The following is a 20,012-nucleotide window of genomic DNA, read 5'->3' as shown; positions in this document are numbered from 1 at the left end:
ATATCATTATTCTCATTTTTATAGGTGAAAAAACTAAGTCCCTAAGTTTGTTTTCATAAGATTCTTTTTAATATAATGAATTAGTTTTTAGCAAATCTTTTCATCAAAGGTTATATAAAAGGAAACATTAGTCTAGCCTACACACTCTGAATTAACTCTTAGAATCATTTCACTAGAAGTAAACTTTTTAAACTGTGGCAAAACAATAAATATCTGGAAATGTTTCTTACTTGGCAAGAAGTGTCAGTCTAGCACATATCATTCTGATAAACTCTTTGCAATCATCTCACTAAATTTTTTTAAGAGTAAGAAAAATTAAAATATTTGGAAGTGTTTTCCACTTACAGGAAGTAACTGTGTTCCTGGACTCAATATTCTCAAGCATTTCTTACTTGTTGAGACAGTGAGAAAATACTTGCTTTAATTTTTATTTCTCCATCAGGAAATCACAAGAAACCAAACAAGAATTTCTAAAATATATATCCTGAAATATTTATATTACTTACCATTATTTTTAAATTATTAAAATTCAGTGGGACTTCCCTGGCAGCTCAGTGGTTGAGACTCTATGCTCCCAATGGAGGGGATGTGGGTTTAATCCCTGGTTCCAGAACTGAGAGCTCACATGCTGCCTGGTACAGCCAACAAAAATGTTTTTTAGTTACAATTCAAATTTCAGAAAAATATTGACTTAATGTAGATAAAAATTAAATTTTTCACAAAGAGAATATTATCTTAGATATTTTATTCTGATGCCTTTTAGTATTTTCTAAAAATTTTTACTGTGTTTACCATGTTAAAAATTCTTAGCAAGGGACTTCTTCCCACTGAAATTTCCAATTTTCTATGTGTAATAATAAAATAAAGACATGAAATTAGTACTGGGAGATCAATGTGAAGTGTATTATATTACTTTTGCAATAAGGTTATTTGATTTTTTTGAAAAAGTTTTTTCCTAGCTACCGCCGTATTTTGCTTACATGACCTAATGGTGCCACCTTGTGGCCCACCTGGGCTTCAAAAGCAACCTGAGCGTCTAGTAGCAGCAGCAGCAGCACTGGTGCAAAGCCAGAACGAGGGCCTCTGGTTTTCCTTTGTCTCATCTCAGTCACTTATTGTCATTCTTACTTAATTTTGAAACTGTTCAGAACTGGGATGAACTTCAATTTTCCTTTGAAAAGAAAAGCTTACCTAATATAATGTGTGTCAATTATACCTCAAAGAAGAAAGAAAAGAAAGAAAGGGAAGGAAGAAAAAGAAAGGGAGGAGGGAGGAAGGAAGGGGAATCCCCTGGCGGTCCAGTGGTTGGATCTTGGTGTTTTCACTGCCAAGGGCCTGGTTCTGTCCCTGGTCCTGTGGAGGAACTAAGATCCCATAAGCCAGGCAAAGCAGCCAGGGAAGGAGAGGGGAGAAGAGCTTACTAGGCAAATAAACAGCATAAATATGATTCCAGGCCTAAACCTCATTAAGCCCACCTCTGATATCAGACTTCATATACACAGAATTGTTAACGTGCTACAAAAATGACATTCTTATTTATTTGGTGTTATTTTAAAATAACATAGGAATTATTTTTAAATATAGGAATTATAACTTTTTGTAAATTATTATTTTCTAAATAGTACACAAAATTTAACCAGACTTCACCTCAAATCATCTGAAAGCAAAAGACTGAGTTCTTAGGAGTATTCCTGTGAAACGTTTACAGCTGAAGGGTGATCCAGGATCACCTAACAGATTATCTAACCCAAGCTCCCAGGTTTATAGACGATACTGAGAACCAGAGAGGCTGTAACTTTGCATGTCAACCCTCACCTCTAGGGTTCTAGCCTTATTCATGATCTATGGGAGAAATACTAGGTACATCTTCAATGTAACAGGTTTTCACAGTTCTCCTATAACCTGCTCCCATTCATGCTCTGAATTACGTGCTAGATGGAAGCTAGTGTATGTGGCATCCTTAATATAAAACACCCATTCTAGTGACAAAGGGCAGAATAGGACACTCCCTAAGCTACACAACCCAAGAGAGGTCTGGTCAGCACCACAGTGGACCCTGCTCACAAGTAACCGTCAGTGAGGGACCATTAGGGAAGCAATTCAGCCCAGGGTCGATGGTGTGGTGGTCGTCAGGTGGAGAGTGAGGTAAGAGGCAGGTTCAGGCCTTCTCCTGGAGGCCCTAGAGCTCACCCAGCAGGTGAGCTGGAGGGCCCAGGGAACAGACTGGGAACTACACCCTGAGGGCTCCAGAGCCCTCACCAAGGCCCTCCACTAGCCACGGCCCAGGCCTTGAGGAGCGGTGGACCTCCCCCACCCCATCTCTGTGACTAACACGTAGGAAGAGAGTGCAGAGTTTTAGTAAGAGTTGAGTGTCTAAGGCTTTAAAGGGAGCCTTTGGTTCTTTTCCTGCTGTCTCTCCTTCGGACTGTGGGTAACCTATTCTGGGGACACATCTTTGATACCCCAAGAATGTAGTGAGTTACATGCTTAGAAATGGCTCTAGTTTCAAGAAAGAGAAATATGGAATTTTTTCCCATTAGGTTTTTTTTTTTAACCCAGCTTAGGAGGATAAACTAAGTATAGGATTACGAGCAGTTTTGTTTTCTGGCTGGAGCTTGCCTTGTGCTGCCACTTAGGAACCTAAGCTGTGGGGCAAGAAGTAGGAAATGCCAGGACTATACAGCTGGATGGAGTCAGCAGTCCTGGTAGCTTCCTTAGTGGAACAGTAATTCCAAGTGGACAAGGAGTCACAGCAATCCTCTTTCTGACTGAGACCGGCCCCCATGCAGCCTCTCCTAGTGAAAGGGCAGATCTGTGAGTTGGCTCAGATTACATCTGCATACTTAGAGCCTAGGGTATCTTTCAGAAACAGGAATAGAGGCTGGCAAGAATCTGTACCACTTTCCCGTGGAACTATTTTTATAGACTGCCCAAAGACCTACCAGGCCATTGTGACCAACACGGGAAAGAGTGGTCAGTGACTAAGGTCTCAAGACCATTCCATTTCATGATTGTTGTCTACAGATTTTATCTTAAAAAAATTTTTTTTAAAGAATGGTTAACTAAATTATCAACATTTTATCAATCAGACCACTCTTTTTAAAAAAAATTCCATGCCTCACTCTGCTGGTTGAAGTTCATCCTTCAATTCTTTTAGTGAGGCTTTATAAGCAGTACATTCTTTCAGTCTTCTGACAGTGGCTTTATTTTTACTTTATTCTTGAATAATAGTTCATGTGATTACAAGGCTGTGGCTGCCAGTTACTTTCCCTCAGCATTTTGAGGCTATCATTCCACTGCTTCTTGGCATCTATTATTGCTAGAAGACATCTGCTTTAGTCTAATTGTTGCGTGTCTTTTTTTTTCTTTGGTTTAAAAACTTTCACTTTATCCTTAATGTTAACAGTTTCACTGGGATTTATTTAGGAGGATTTATTTATCCTGTTGGAATTGTGAGTTTTTATCACTTATGATCTAAGGACCGTGGCCTCTTGAATTCTGGGGAATTCTCACTCACCTCTTCAACTACTGCTTTTCGATCATATCTTCCTACTAGATATATGTTGGAAACTCAATTTATGCTTTTCTTTAAAAAAAAACAACTTTTCTATGCTGTAGCTTCTAGGTACACTTCTCAGAACTATCTTCTAATTGATTTATCATCTCTGGCTGGATTGAGTCTAAGTTTATCACACATGAAAAACAAAAAAAGACCCTCAACCACTGTACTTTTTCACTTCTAAGAGTTCTAATTTTGTCATCTCCATCTGCTCTTGCTATTTTTTGTTTCATAATTTAACATTTTTAATAAATGCAAGTGCTTTCTCTACTTGAGCATAAGGACAATTGAAAGTCTTTGGTGGAGCAACAAGTATATACTGTATCAAGAGGGAACTATAGCCATTATCTTGTAATAACCTGTAATGGAATATAATTTGCAAAAATACTGAACTGCTATGCTGTACCTCTTAAATCAAAACATTTAAAACAATCATACTTCAATAAAAAAAGGAAAAATAACTTTGTTGGATAGTTTCCTAAAATTACTTACACTAGGGCTGAGTTTGTGTTCCAATGCAACATTGCTGGATGGATTTTTCTTGACACTGGATCTTTTCTCATTCATTTTGGAATTTTTGCTCTAAGCTTGTTTTGGGAGAAGGGTTTGTTTTCGCTCTCCATTCCTCCTCCCACATGCTTACTCCTCCACACAGCTGCCTCCAACTTGCCACCAACAACAAGTTCAGAACCAGGTCTCATAAAGGTTGAAGATCTTACAAACTGGCCAAAGCTAACTGTGCTTTTCACCCCCTTGGAGGCCCAGTGCCACTGTGGTGGACACAGCGGCTGCATACCGTTCATACCAAAGAGGTATGAAAAGGACAGGAAAACTGTCCCATGGTCCCAGCACTATCACTCCTGGCCGTCCGTAAGTGTGTTCTGAGGAAATAAGCCCTGACTCCAAGCCATGCAACACGTGACATAGTACATTCTTCTAGCTGCGGTGGTTTATTGTTTTTTAATTAATTTTTATTGAAGTGTAGTTGATTTATTAATACAATGTTACAGCACAGTGAATCAGTTGTACATATATCACTCTTTTTTAGACTCTTTCCCCATATAGGTCATTGCAGAGCACTAAGCAGAGTTCCCTGTCCTCTACACTAGGTTCTTATGCAGTGGTTTTATCTAGAAGTAGACATACTTCAGTCCAATAAGACCCTTTACTTACTGTGATATATATTAAAGTGATATATTCTTTTTTTCTGATAATAAGGTGTAAACAGAACATCTAAAACTGCTTTAGTCATTTTGACACGGATTTCAGAAGGGACAGAGGGAGAGAGAAACAGATAAAGAGAAAGGTGGGGGTGCTGGAGACGGAAGCACACAGGGACACAGAGCCAGATCCTGACTAAACCTCACACAAAGCTCATACGAACTACGGACTTTTCAAATACAGGCATCAGTAAAGTCCCTTTTCTACTGCCAGTTTAAATTAGGTTTTCCATTACAACCAAATATTTAAATGATACAGAACCTAAAGTCTTACTTCCTTGGTGGATCAGAGGGAAAAGAATCTGCCTGCAATGTAGGAGACCAGGGTTCAATCCCGGGGTCGGGAAGATCCCCTGGAGAAGGGAATGGCAACCTACTCTGGTATTCTTGCCTGGAGAATCCCATGGACAGAGGAGCCTGGCGGGCTACAGTCTGGGGGATCACAAAGAGTCAGACACGACTGAGCAACTAACACTTACTTTACACTTTCCTTGAACCTAAAGTAGTCACTACCACTTGATTCCTATTGATGTGTGCTTCTGCCACTGCTTTCTAAGGAAAAAATACTGCTTGTGTTACATGTTTCAGCAAAAGACAAAGATCAAATGAAGGGTGGGAGCAATGATATCTAACTCTTCAAGAAGCTGAATTAACTAAGGTCTAAGAAATCTCATTTTCAAATGGAATAAATAGCACAGCAAGCAGGAAGCAGACTGAAGCTGGGTAAATTCTAGGCGCTCACCAAGGAGATAACTTGAAGCACAAGTTGAACAGATAATCTGAATAGATGAGATAAAAATAAGCTCACTGTGGCGAAAACACAGACAATACCAGTTTTTGTTCTGTTTTTAAGAAAAACAACCAAGAGGCAAACACAGCCCCAAATGGGGAAGTGGCAGGAAGAGATTTAAATGAAAGAATCAGTGCCATCTGGCTCTTGGAAAAAAACATACTAGGGCTAAAAATGCCACCAAGTTAGAATGCCTAAACCGTTCTGACAATGCCACACCCAGGACATTTAAAAAATTTTTTTTAACTTAGACTAAAGAAAAAAAAGACACCATAAGCGAAAATACAGGTTTCTTAGCTAGTTTTAATACACTTAGGTTAAACAGTAAAACAGGGACTTCCCCCGTAGTCCAGAGGTTAGGACTCTGTGCTCCCAATTCAGGAGGCCTGGGTTCGATCCCTGCTTGGGAAGCTAGATCCTACATGTCACAACTAAAGATCCTGCATGCCAAAACTAAGACTTTTTTAAAGTAAAATACAGCAGAGGAATTTAATGGAGACCTAATGTGGAAAAAATAGCTAAATAAATCATGTGTGTTCTTACATTTGCTTCTGAATGACTTGGCACCATCCCTAAATAACAATGTGCACATATCTTTTGATTGATTGTCTTCAATTGCATAAATCTGTCAAAAGTACTACTTATTGGATAGTTCTGTGAATACACAGAAGCATCAGTATTTCTTTGGCATATGTGTGTTTATGGCTACGTGACCAAGAGCTGGGAACAAAAAAATCATCAAATTTTTTCAATCAAATGGGTGTATGCCTATCTTTATTGAACATATTTTAGTCTAGAATTGTTTTCTTTCTCTAATAATTACTGGCAAATCAAAAGCTAAATTATATAAGGTTACTAAATACTGCAGTGAACAAAGAGGTCTAGAAAAACTGAACAGCACTTAAAAAAGAACAAGTTCTTCTTCAAGTCCTACACTCCTTCAAGTTCTAGAATTCTGGGTATATATACAAAGGAAATGAAATCTTATCTCCAAGAGATACCTGCATTTTCACTGCAGCATTATTCACAATAACCAAGATATGGAAACAGCCTACGTGTCCACTGAGAGAGGAACGGACGAGAAAGATGTGGTATATACATTACATGATGAAATATTATTCAGCCACAAAGAGGAGGAAATCCTGCCGTTTGTGACAACACGAATGAACCTGGGTGACACCACACAAAGAGAAATAAGTTAGACACAGAAAGACAAATACTGAATGATCTCACTTACACGTGATGTGGAATCTAAAAAAGTCAAACTCACAGAACCAGAGAGCAGAAGGGAGGCTGCCAGGGGCTGAGGGAGAGGGAAATGGGAAGGTGTTGGTCAAAGGGTACAAACTTTTGCTCATGACATGGAGCTAATGTTCCGCAGGATGATTATAGGCAATAGTATGTATTGTGTACTTGAAATTTGCTGAGCAGATCTTGTGTTCTCATTACATATGCACACAAAGGTAACTATGTGAGGTGATGGATGTATTAATTGTAACTTGACTGGGGCAATCATTTCAAATTTATGAAAATATTAAATCATCACACCGTACGCCTTTTAAAAAATCAGACTGCATAAACACTACATACAATTTTGATTTGTCAATAATATTTCAATGAAGCTGGAAAAAGGAACAAGCATCTATTTAATTTGGAAATTAGCTATTCCTTTGTCACTGATTTTATTTATATATTAAATATACTTTATGCATAAGATGTAAGTTGATCATTCTTATGTCTGTAGGCTGGTTTGGAAAATGGGATTTTATTACAAAGATATAAACCATAAATTTAAGTTCTAATAATACTGAAAATAATTTTAAATAGGTAAATCTTTTTCAAACACCACAATACAATCCTTTACAAAATCTAATTCTCATTAATTTTCCTTGTAAGAAATCTAGAAAAAGTCTTTAGTAGAATGGTATAGAACAAATTTGGTATGACATTTCTATAGTGACAATCTCAAAAGTTCTTCCATTTTTAAAGGATGAATAGAGTTAATAAAAAACCCTGCAGCTTAAGAGGAGAGGTTCATTAGCTCTACACAGAGAAAACTATTTACAAGAAATGAAAAAGAAAGAAAAAATCTGGCTTAGGAATATAAAAAAAATTAAGAACTCAGGTTATAGGGGAAAAAAAGCACCATATGGAAACTGGGATTAAAAAAAGACTATGAATTAGATAAAAACATAAAAGAAAATTTAAAATTCAAATTGTAAGCAGAGAAAGTGTTAGTCACTCAGTTGCGTATGACTCTTTGCAACCCCACGGACTGTGGTCTGCCAGGCTCCTCTGTCCGTGGGATTCTCCAGGCAAGAATATAGGAGTGGGTTGCCATTCCCTTCTCCAAGGGAAACTTCCCAATCCAGGGAATGAACTCCAGTCTCCCACATAGCAGGCAGATTCTTTACCATTTGAGCCACCAGGGATGCCCCTGTAAACAGTAAAGAGCATAACAAATATCACAAAAAATCAAATCGGTGATGGAAAGGCCTAATTTAAGAAACTCTGCAAAAGAAAAGTGTACAAGGACATGTGAAATGATTATGACAACTAGAGAACAGAGCCAACCCATGAAAAACTGCCAGAGGGGAAATAAATGAGAAAACAAAAAAAGACAAACTTAAGAAAATACTTCCCTCAAATTAAAAAAAAGATTTCCATCTGTAGACTGAAGGACACATCATCTTCCAAATAAAACTAATGGATTTAAAAAATCAGTAGATATAATCCTAAACTTCAAAATAATTTAATCACCTTAAACCTTTCTTATGCAACTGTGAGCTGAACTTGCTATGGAAAAGGCACAAAACAAGACCATAGAAAGAGTTTATAGCCACAGTAAAGATGGTGTAAATCTGGTATATACTGTATACCTTGTAGATTATTTTGTATTTGGTCAATAATTTACTGAGGGCAGAAACAAGAACCTAAACACATGTTGAGATAAAAGGCATATTTCAAAATAAATCTTGGTTTTCAACCTTCTTGAGCATGTATTTTGTTTTAAATGAACAGTTTGTTTAGCACCTTTATTTTAATCTGAGGTAAGAACAAAAACAAGTGACAAAGGAACATCTTTCACCAAAGGGCTTTTATGAACTCTGAAATGAATTATGTAAAAAGGACAAGCTTTTGTGCGTGTGGGTTCTGGAGGTTAATAATACATTATCATCTTCAGTATAGTAGTATAGCTATTTTACTTCCACCAATCAATGATAAAGTGATCCAAGTCTGACTGCTAAATAGGTGGAGCTAGAAATAAAATTATTTACTGTGAGGACAACTGCAGTGCTTTCAAATAAAGAGTTTACAGCTAACCTCCTCTAAAAAGCTGTCGATACTAGCCAACTCCAATCCCTTTCCCTCGATTCTCTCTTCAAACCACACCAATCAGATTTTTCTCTCCCACTCTTCTTAGAGTACTCTTGCATCAACACCAGTGATCGTCACATTGCTAAGTCCAAAGTTCATTTCATAGTCCTCATCTTGTGACGTGTCAAATCAAAGGCTTCTTCTCAGTCTCCTTTGTGGTTCCAACCTCTGAACATGCAAAGAAAGTCCCGGAGTTCAATCCTCACTTCTTTAGAACAGATCCCATATAATCTCAAGGCCTGAAATACTACCTATTTGCTAATGATTCCTAAATTTCTATTTTGAGGTGGGACCTTTCCACTCAACTCCAGTCTCATAAAACATCACCTCAACAGGCATCTCAAACCTGATAAGTCTAAAACTGAACTTGATTCCAGCCCCACCAACCTCCACATCTCTCTCATCCTCACGTCTTCCCCATGGCAGTAAAGGGCAACTCCGTCCCTCCACTAGCTTAGGCCAAAGGCCTTGCATCATCCTTCCCTCTGTTACTCTCATACTCCACATCCAATCCATCGGCAAATCCCGTCAGCCATACCTAGAGAACGACAGCTTCTTACTATACTATTGCTACCACTTGGGTCTAAACTCCATCATCTCTCATTTGGATACTGACCCAACCTAACTGGGCTCCCTGCTTCCATCCTTGCTCCTACTACCCGTTCTGAACACAGGTGCCAGAGTGATCCTTTACACCTGTTAAGTCAGGTCCCCCCACTCCTCTTTCAACCACCTCCCTGCTCACTCAGGGGAAAGGCCACGGTCTTCACCAGGACAGAGGAGCTCTAGACCTTACCTCACCCTCCCTTCCTCTGCTCAAACCCACTGGTCCCCCAACAAGCCTGGCGGTTTCGGGGCCTGTGCCCTTGCCTGATGCACCTGACCCCTACACAGCTGCAAGGCTATCTCTGACCCCTTCAGGTTTTATTCAAAAGCCTTCTCTACGAAGCTGTTCCTTATTTCAAAACTGCTTCTGCTCCTTCCCTAGATCTCCCTATCCACCTTCACTGCTTTGTTTTTCTTCTAAGCAATTATGACCACCTGACTGGATAGATTTTAATTTTTAAAAAGTATTTTATTTATCATCCCCAGCCCCACCTTTCCCCAGTGGAATGTTAGCCCCAGGAGGACAAGAATTCTGTTTTGTATTGTTCCTCTTGCATCTCCAGGGATCAGAACCATGCTTGGCTCTGGGAGGCACTCCAGATACATCTGCTACAGGAGTGCTGGATATGCAAACTCTTAAATCCTGATAAGGCTAAGTGATTTAGCACACTATAGTATCCAACTTCTTTCCACAATGGGAAATACCACTTTACAGGAACTGGAAATGCCTTTCTCTTCCATATAGTAAGTAATACAATTTGCTCTAAATAACACACCCCAAATTTCTTAATTCCTCTTTACTACAGTCTTTCAAATGTCTTTCCTACATCCTCTAAAATATTAACTTGCATGCTAAGTCACTTCAGTCATGTCTGACTCTTTGCAACCCTATGGACCCTATGAAGCCTGCCAGGCTCCTCTGTCCATGGGATTCTTCAGGCAAAAATACTGGAGTGGGTTGCCATGGCCTACTCCAGGGGCTCTTCCCGACCCAGGGGTTGAACTCGCGTCTCTTATGTCTCCTGCATTGGCAGGTGGGTTCTTCATCACATGGACAAATCTTTCATTCCCCTTTAGCATTACTGTCATAATACTGCAAAGGCAAAGTGAATTCACTAAAGATGGTATCAAAATGCAAACAATGATGAAAAGTAATGAAGCTCATTAACAACCAAATAAACCCTACTTCAAATCAAACTGTATCAGAGTGTGAGGGCCCTAGTCCATGCTTAACTTTATTATCACCATACTCCTTAATAAGCAAACATTTTTCTAATTAAACTCCCTTTTTAAGCTAAAAAGGAGTTGGTACAGGATACTTGCATTTAGCCATGAAAATTAAACCTTGGGGAAAGCAGTTAAAGCTATTAGGTTGGTGTGAAAGTAACTGCAATTTTACACTGTTGAAATTGGCCATATGATACTGGGATACATTTTAAAATAAATGTGGTTTTGTTATACATCATTTTAACATGCATTTCTTGCTTTATGTTTTTTGCTAATGACTTATTACTTGTTGTTTATTTTATGTTTATTTTAAACTATGGAAATAACATTAGCCAAAATGCAAATTTGAGCTTTTTTTCTTTTTTTATTCAAGTTCAAAATGGGTTGTAAAGAAGCAGGGAGACAACTTGCAACATCAGCAAGGTATTTAGACCAGGAACTTCTAACTACGTACATGTAGTGGTTGTTCAAGAAGTTTTGCAAAGGAGCTGAGAGCCTTGAAGATGAGGAGAGTAATGGGTGGCCATCGGAAGTGGCCAACGACCAGCTGAGAGTCATTATCAAAGCTGATCTTCTTACCACCACACGAGAAGTTGTCAAAAGACTCAACGTCGACCATTTTACAGTTGTTCGGCATTTGAAGAAAATTGGAAAGGTGAAAAAGCTCAGTAAGTGGGTGCCTCACAAGCTGACCACAAATCAAAAAAAAATCATCATTCTGAAGTGGCATCTGCTCTTATTCAACAATGAACCATTTCTCAACTGGATGGTGACATGCAATGAAAAGTCAACTGTATATGACAACCAGCGTCAACTGTGGCTGTACTGAGAAGCAGCTCCAAACCACTTCCCAAAACCAAACCTGCACCAAAAAAAGGTCATGGTCACTGTCTGGTGGTCTGCTGCAGGTCTGATTCACTACAGCTTTCTGAATCCCGGCGAAACCATGACATCTGAGAAGCATGCTCAACAAACTGATGAGATGCACCAAAAACTACAACATCTGCAGCTGCCACTGGTCAACAGAAAGGGCCCGGTTCTTCCCCATGACCACGCCCCACCACATGTCACACAACCAACACTTCAAAAGTTGAACAAATTGGGCTATGAGGTTTTGCCTCATCTGCCATAGTCACGTGACCTCTCACCAAGTCACTATCCCTTCTTTAAGCATCTTGACAACTTTTTGCAGGCAAAACGCACCCACAACCAGCAGGAGGCAGAAAATGCTTCCCGAGAGTTTATAGAATCCCAAAGTACGCACTTTTACGCTACAGGAATAAACAAACTTATATCTCATTGGCAAAAATACGTTGATTGTAATGGTTTCTATTTTGATTAATAACGATGTGCTGGCTCCTAGTTACAATGATTTAAAATTCATGGTCCAAAATCGCAATTATTTTTGTAGCAACCTATTACAAGTCAAATTGATAAGTAAACAAAAGTCTTATGGAATAGGTCTGTATAGATAACAAGCAGGAACACTGGAGTAAGGAGATGAGGTTCAAATCCTTTACTAGCTGTTTGACCTTGGACAAGTTAATTTAGACTCTGTGCCTCGGTTTCCTTATCTGTAATATGGAAATGGTACCCACTGCTGTTGCTACAAGGATTAAATATAGACACAATACGACTTAAAGCATCCAGCACAATGACATATAGTAAGCATTGAAGACTGCTCTTACTATAATTCCCACCCCACTATCCGAGCTCTTTACGCTCTTAGGTACCATTCTTTAGAATGAGAAGTGATGCTATTAAATGATGTATTTTTTCCCCTTCGTTATATTCGGTAGCCAATTCTAAGCACCGTGGGCCGTTTTAAAGAATAAATGTCATTTTCTCGAGGCAGAGCCCTGTATTGCAAGATGATCTGCCTCCTGCATTGCACGTTTAATTAGGAGCAGTCCTGTCTTTGAACCCGGGTACCCGGGGCCATGTGATATCGGGACAGTTCGCTCAAATCTCAGCAGCTTCTCTTCACGCCTGGACTGCGGGTTCCGAGTCACTGGCCGCATACTGTCCGTGCCGAGGCCGAGACAAGGCACCTTTTCTGGCGGAGCGACGGGACGCCGGCCCGGGGGGCTCCGGCTCGGACCGTCGACCTCGCGAGCCCCCGCCAGGCCGCCCGCCCCGGCCACGCCCGCCGCGCGGCCGTTACCCTCAAACCAGCCCCCAGAGCTCGCGCCGGCCCTCCCCGCTCCCCTGGGCAGCACAGACCCGAGACCGGCCACCACGGGTCTGGTTCTCCGCGGGCGGCCTCGCCTCTCCGGTCCCTAGGCCAGGCCCCAAGCCGGGCCCTCCGGTGCTTCGGGGCCATCGGGGGGAGGTGTCAGTGGATTTCATCCCGGGGCTGACCGCGGGCCGAGGCCCAAGTACCTGCCAGTCAGTCGAGGAACGGCGGCAGCAGCACCACCTTCCTCCCGGCGACCGCGGCAGAGGCGACGGCCGCAGACGGAGAGGAGGGGACGGGCTGGCCACTGAGACGAGCGGGGCCCTTGCTGGCCAGAGCGGCCTCACTGCGCCGCGGCTGGGGCGCCCCCTTGAGGCTGAAAGTCGCACTGGCGGCTCGACCAGCTCTGAATCATTAAGCAAAGTACGAAAAAAGCTGCGGGGGAGAAGAGGGGAATACATGTAAATCCATGGCTGATTCATGTCAATGTATGACAAAACCCACTACAATATTGTAAAGTAATTAGCCTCCAACTAATAAAAATAAATGAAAAAAAAATAAATAAAAAAGAGAGTAGAAAAAAAAAAAACTGAAAAAGTTTCCATAGGTCTGAGTCCAGGATCATGTTGTACTTTTCAAGTCTTTTTCTAAACAAATATCCCACCCCTCAGCTAAATGAAGTCTTCACAGGCAAGGAGAGTCTTACCAAGAGCTGTGTTGTTGTTGTTCATTCTCTAAGTCCAGTCGGACTCTTTGTGACCCGGTGGGCTGCAGCAGACCAAGCTCCTCTGTCCTCCACCGTCTCCCAGCGTTTGCTCAAGTTCATGTCTTTTGAGTTGGTGATGATGTCTAACCATCTCATCCTCTGCTGGTCCCCTTCTCCTCCCGCCTTCAATCTTTCCCAGCATCAGGGTCTTTTACAATGAGTCACTTCTTCGCATCAGGTGGCCAAAATATTGGAGCTTCAGCTTCAGCATCAGTCCTTCCAACGACTATTCAGGAATGATTTCCTTTAGGATTGACTGGTTTGATCTCTTTGCAGTCCAAGGGACTCTGAAGAGTCTTCTCCAGCACCACAATTCAAAGGCATCAGTTCTTTGGTGCTCAGCCTTCTTTACGGTCCAACTCTCACATCCGTTCATGACAACTGGAAAAAACATAGCTTTGACTATATGGACCTTTGTCAGCAAAGCGATGTCTCTGTTTTTTAATACACTGTCTAGATTTGTCATAGCTTTCCTTCCAAGGAGCAAGAGTCTTTTAACTTCGTGGCTGCAGTCACTATCTGCAGTGATTTGGGAGCCCAAGAAAATAAAACCTGCCACTGTTTCCACTTTTCCCCCATCTATTTGCCATGAAGAGATGGAATCAGATGCCATGATCTACCAAGAGTTGTAAGCATCAATTAATAGTTGCTGGCTTTCAGGTAAGAATGTATTAGTAATAGCAACTAGCTGCTCTAATACAAACCTAAATTTTTTCAAAAAGGGTTTGAATACTCACATCCCACTTTTTACAGTTCCTAGAGGAAATGCAATATGTCTAGCCAAAACTATAAAGATGGTGGGTGGTGAGAAGTACATTTGCTGTAACTTTTTTTTTCCTAAGTTTACCAACAACTCCAGTCCTGTAGCCAAGAAGACTTGCCCTGCATAGCGATCCTCTTTCCCCCTGAATTTTAGCATACTCACCCAGCCAATCCACCTTCCCTTCTAGGGGAATGTCCATCCATTCAAGGGCTATTACTAACAGTGTGTTCCTGGAAATGTCATGTAAATGTTTAGGATTTTTGTCAAATTTGAGAAAGCCTCTATCAAATCTCTTTCACATAAGAATAAGATTTCAGACATTTCACATTTTCTTGTGCAGTGACTATCATAAATATTAAATATTCTTTGAGTTGATGGCATTTATTAACCAATTTGTCATTGATATTCTCCTTGAGGTTGTGTGCTGAGTTTATAATATCTTCATTGATGCCAGTAAATTATGTCAAATCAGCAAAGAATTTCAACCTTCTCCAGTGTGTTCTTACAATTTCCTCTTTTTTGTTAATTGGTTAACAAACAATCCAAGAGCTTATTCATTACTTCTGTTCAAATGAATCTTTCCATCTTCATGATCTGCTTTTGTTTGATCTGAAAAAGTGTAGAGACTGCTAAGTGTTAGAAGTGCTGCATTCCTCCTGGAGGCTCTGAGAACCCATTTCCTTGTTTCCCCAGCTTCTGGAGGTCACTACAGTCCTTGGCTCATGGCCCATTCCATGTTTAAAATCAGCAGTGTAGCATCTTTTCTCCTCTCTGACCTCTGCTTCCAACTGTGTATCCTGACTTTGATACTGCTCTTGCCTCTTTATAAGAACCTTTGGATCATGTTGGGTACATCTGAATAATCCAGACCAGTCCCTCCATTTCAAGATCTTTAATTTTAGCCCCATCTGAAAAGTTCTTTTTATCGTACAAGTTAACGCAGTCACAGATTCTGGGGATTAGGACAGGGACACCTTTGGAGGAAATGTTATTCAGCCCACACAAAAGCCCTGATGCTTAAACTCTGTTTCCTTCAGGGAAATCTACCTTTTCTTCCTCATTAGCAAAATCTCTTTGGTCCTGAGTTCTGATTATGAGAGTTCCAACATGAAGAGTACCTGTACTTATAACTAGGGTAAGTGTTAACGGAGGAAAAGAAGGGAGATGTTATATGAGGGCAAACAGTACAGGACCTAACTTAGATGGAAGAGCAGTAATGCTTTTGAATAAGTGATATTTAACTGAGATGCAAAGGAGGAGGAATTAATTATACAAGGAACAAGGGGAGTGTTTCAGACACAGGGAACAGCATGTGAGGCCTGGGAATGGTGGTGTCAGAGGGGGACCGAGCCGTGTCCCTGCCACCAAATCCTTAGCACACCACAGGGAGTGACACGTAGCAGTTCTTAGCCCTGGCAGCACATTGTAGTCACTGCAGGCCTTAAAACACCAGCACCCTGGCCGAGACTGAGCCAGAATTATTTGGAAGTATGGCCCAGTATCCATAGCTTTTAAAGGTGCTCAGAGAATACTAATATGTAGACAGGGCTGAGAACCCACTCAGTTAGATACAACCACAGGAGTAAGAATAAAATAATGACAAAAAATATTTGCTTGGGGTAGGATTTTCTCTTAAGAGGTTTTCTTCTGTTTAAAGAAAAGAAGGGTTTTGGTCATCTTGATTATACATTCCTCTTCAGTCTTAGAAAATGCAGAAAAACTTTCAAAAACATTGTTAAATAAACTACAAGTTTATATTGTACAATACAGGGTATATAGCCAATATTTTTTAACTGACATTTACAATATAAATATAGTATAACCTTTGGAGTTTGTGGATCACTATGTTATATATCTGTAGCTTACAAAATATTGTATATCAACTATATCTCAAATTTTTTTAAGAAAAGACCACTTTGTGATAGAATGCTTATCAGAAGACACTCAAGTGAACCAGCAACCATCCCAGTGTAACCAGTTGTCTCTGTAGAAAAGAGGTGTGTTGGAATGGACAGGTGTTTTAAAAACACACCATATCTACAAAGGAAAGGGTGTTTTTTGGTTTTGAGTTCTGTTTCCCAGAAGGCATTCCAGTTTTTTGTAGTACTAATGAATGACCATCAGGGGGAGACATGCTCACAGAAAGCGTGACTTCCCCTGTCTCCAGTCTCTCACCCGGGCTAACAAGAAACAACAGAGAGTTCTCAAGGCATAATCATCGAGTGAGCAAGTCACAGAATAAGACTTAAGTAGCATATATTTTGGAGAAGGCAATGGCAACCCACTGCAGTACTCTTGCCTAGAAAATCCCATGGACGGAGAAGCCTGGTAGGCTGCAGTCCATGGGGTCGCTAGGAGTCGGACACGACCTGAGCGACTTCACTTTCCCTTTTCACTTTCATGCATTGGAGAAGGAAATGGCAACCCACTCCAGTGCTCTTGCCTGGAGAATCCCAGGGACGGGGGAGCCTGGTGGGCTGCCGTCTATGGGGTCGCACAGAGTCGGACACGACTGAAGCGACTTAGCAGCAGCAGCAGGCAGCATATATTTATCTACGCCAGGGTTCCATTCATGTCAGTTCTCCAACAGTTTACACATTCAAACCACTGGAGAAATAAATAAACAACGTATGTGTGCCAGGCATTATATTTACAAAATTAAGGGAAAAAATTGAAACCTAGGAAGATATTTTCCTTCAGCAGCCAACGCAATTAGAAATGAAGCAGCAAGCAAATCTTTCGAAAAGGGATCTCTCTTCTTTCGTTAATTGAAAAGTAAACATCTTAGGTCTCCTTGAATTTCCGGAGTTTAAGACAACAACAGCAACACCCCTGGGAAGAAGAAAAGAGCTTGGCTGCTTGTTGAAAACCCAATTTGTTATTTTTCTTTGCACTTAACCTGCACGTGGCAGAACCACACAGGTTTTCACATGTACATTAGATTGAATAATATATGTGGTGGGAATGTATATAGAGCCTAACCCCGATTATCCTTCTCTTCCAAAAGTAAAGTAACTGATTGTTAGCCAGGGAATACCTTTTGCAGAGATTTAAGGAAAGCATTGCTTTGCAAGCCTTTAAATGCCACTGGGGAGACGTGGGTTTGGTCAGAGAGGCAGAACGGCTGTGTGAGGGGATAATGGATTTATTACAGGCATTCTGTCTCACACAACTGGGGCAGGAGTCCAGGAAGTGAAAGTCTGGAAAGAGGTGTTGGAGGCTTAGATAAAAGGTCACAAACTAGTCTCTCTGAGGATTCTAGAAGCCAAGTAGGGCTTGGAGCCCACGGCAAGTGGGACCATGAAGGGGGTCTTCAGGACTTGCTGTTTCTGTGAAGCCAGCTGCTGCTTTGTGAGCCCCCCCACCAAGCAATTGGTGGTGGGCCCGGGCTCTGTTGGTCAAGAAGAAGAGCTGGTACAGAGTGGAGGGGGACAGAAGCTTCTAGAAACCAGCCCTTCCATGTCGCTGTATCTGACTGTCAGAAGGTAACGGCCGCGGCCTCGCTCTGTCTCCCGGGTCTCCTGGAAAGTCTTTCTCTCTGTGCTCATTTTAAACTGGATCCACACAGGAACCGGGACACTTGGTTAAGCTCCCACCTTAACCAAGCTGACCCAGCACACGTGTAAGTTCTTACAACTAATTTTACAGATGGAGAAACTAAGGGCCATGTAGGTAAATCGCCTACACTCACATTACTACCTGGAAGCAGAGGGCAAGCTCAGAATTCAAGTCAGAGGGGTCATCTTCTATTCCACTATCACGTCTCTCATCCTTTGTGGTACTTAAACACTCTAAAGGGTTTCAAGAAAAGAGGAGAAAAATTTCATGCATCACTTCTGAGTTCCTTTCCTAGGCTAAAAGTCTCTGAGTAGCCTGTGTACCATCAGTAGGCCTAAACCACTTTATCTTGCCCAGACTGTCTCTGGTCACCTGGGTTACTGGGGCTCTTTGATAAGAAGTTATGCCTGTGACCACCAGACCTCAAAATCATTAAGTAATGAGATATGAGCTATTAGGCATGTGATGGATCGTCTTATTTGGGGTGTAGGATTATGTGAGAACTTGCCCAAAGAGCACTGTTGTTTATTATAGAAAACATCAATAAATACTCTCCAAACTGCCTAAGAAATTATGATGTCCACATATTTGATCATTTTGTTTATACTTCAAAACAAGCACCAGAAACTCATAATAGGTTTGTAAATTTTCTCAGAAACTGGCAACGAAGAGTGAAATTAACTCTCATCTTAGTGTCAGAAAGAAATAGTAACCATTCAAACAGAAGCAAGGCACATCTCCTTCTTAGTCTTGAAATATACTCCAGGAAGTGACCTTTATCAGAACTGGCCTCAATTTCACTCTCCTTCAAAACACTGATCCCATGGTTTCATTTTCCCCTTCACAAAACTGTGATGCCAAAGTTAGGGTAAAGCTGGAGGCGATTCTACTCTGACAATTATTTTCTGCAAATATGACTGGACTAAAGCTTCTTTTGACCTTAACACCTTTGACTAACAAGAAACGAGACTTGTGACATTTTTATAGGGAAAAAAGGGTGGATAAATCATACAAATTGCTTCTAGCCTGTGCATTTGTTTTAAGGGAAGCGGAATGAGAAAAGACTTTCAAACGATTTTATTTTTTTTAATCTGAGAAATATATTTCATATGTCTATCTTCCAAACTCACAAGGCCCATTAAAAAAGACAAATGGAGTAAGTTACTTCTTGTGTTTGTTTTTGTTTGTTCATCATCTAGCTGGATTTTATTTTAAAGTCGCAGGTAAGGACAATAGGGCAGAAAAGTTTTAGGATTTTTCTTCAGTGAATTCACTGCCCAAGATCTCAGCCTATCTTCATTGTAATCACCAGACTGCATGTTACCTATTTTAATTTTGACACATAAAAGGGAAAAGATGAGGTCAGAATAAAAGGGAAAAAAGAACATCTATGACATAAACAGAGGAGTCTGGAGGGCTACAGTCCACAGGGTCGCAGAGAATCAGACAAGACTGAAGCGACTTAGCATGCATGCATACTTGCATGCATGGCATAAACAGGGCTTCCCTGGTGGCTCAGATGGTAAAGAATCTGCCTGCAATGCAGGCAACCCAGGTTTGATCCCGGGGTTGGGAAGATCCCCTGGAGAAGGGAATGGCAACCCACTCTAGTATTCTTGCCTGGAGAATTCCATGGACAGAGGAGCCTGGTGGGCTACGGTCCATGGGGTTACAAAGAGTCTGACAAGACCGATTGACTAACACTTTTGCTTTCATAACATAAACAACCTGTGGTTAATTGCAAAAGACTAACTAATACTTGGGCTTCCCTGATAGCTCAGTTGGTAAAGGATCCGCTTGCAATGCAGGAGACCCTGGTTGGATTCCTGAGTCGGGTAGATCCACAGGAAAAGGGATACGCACTCCCGTATTCTTGGGCTTCACTAGTGGCTCAGCTGGTAAAGAGTCTGCCTGAAATGCAGGAGACCTGGGTTCGATCCCTGGGTTGGGAAGATTCCCCTGGGCTACC

At 41.0% G+C, this 20,012-nt stretch overlaps 1 protein-coding gene and 1 pseudogene across 1 annotated transcript in view; one reads left to right on the top strand and one right to left on the bottom strand.

Annotated features, from left to right (window-relative positions):
• Nucleotides 1–13,279, bottom strand: part of ANKRD46 (ankyrin repeat domain 46) — a 32,606-nt gene extending 19,327 nt beyond the window's left edge. Inside the window, exon 1 of the mRNA XM_061123667.1 lies at nt 13,163–13,279. The gene's annotated coding sequence lies outside the window, so the exon portion shown is untranslated. The remainder of the gene's footprint in view (nt 1–13,162) is intronic.
• On the top strand, nt 11,097–13,136 carry LOC133042755 (histone-lysine N-methyltransferase SETMAR-like; annotated as a pseudogene).
• Nucleotides 13,280–20,012: the final 6,733 nt, after the last annotated feature.

Source organism: Dama dama, chromosome 21, assembly GCF_033118175.1.
Source record: "Dama dama isolate Ldn47 chromosome 21, ASM3311817v1, whole genome shotgun sequence".
Taxonomy (NCBI): Eukaryota; Metazoa; Chordata; class Mammalia; order Artiodactyla; family Cervidae; genus Dama; species Dama dama.
This window is presented reverse-complemented; position numbering and strand designations above follow the sequence as displayed.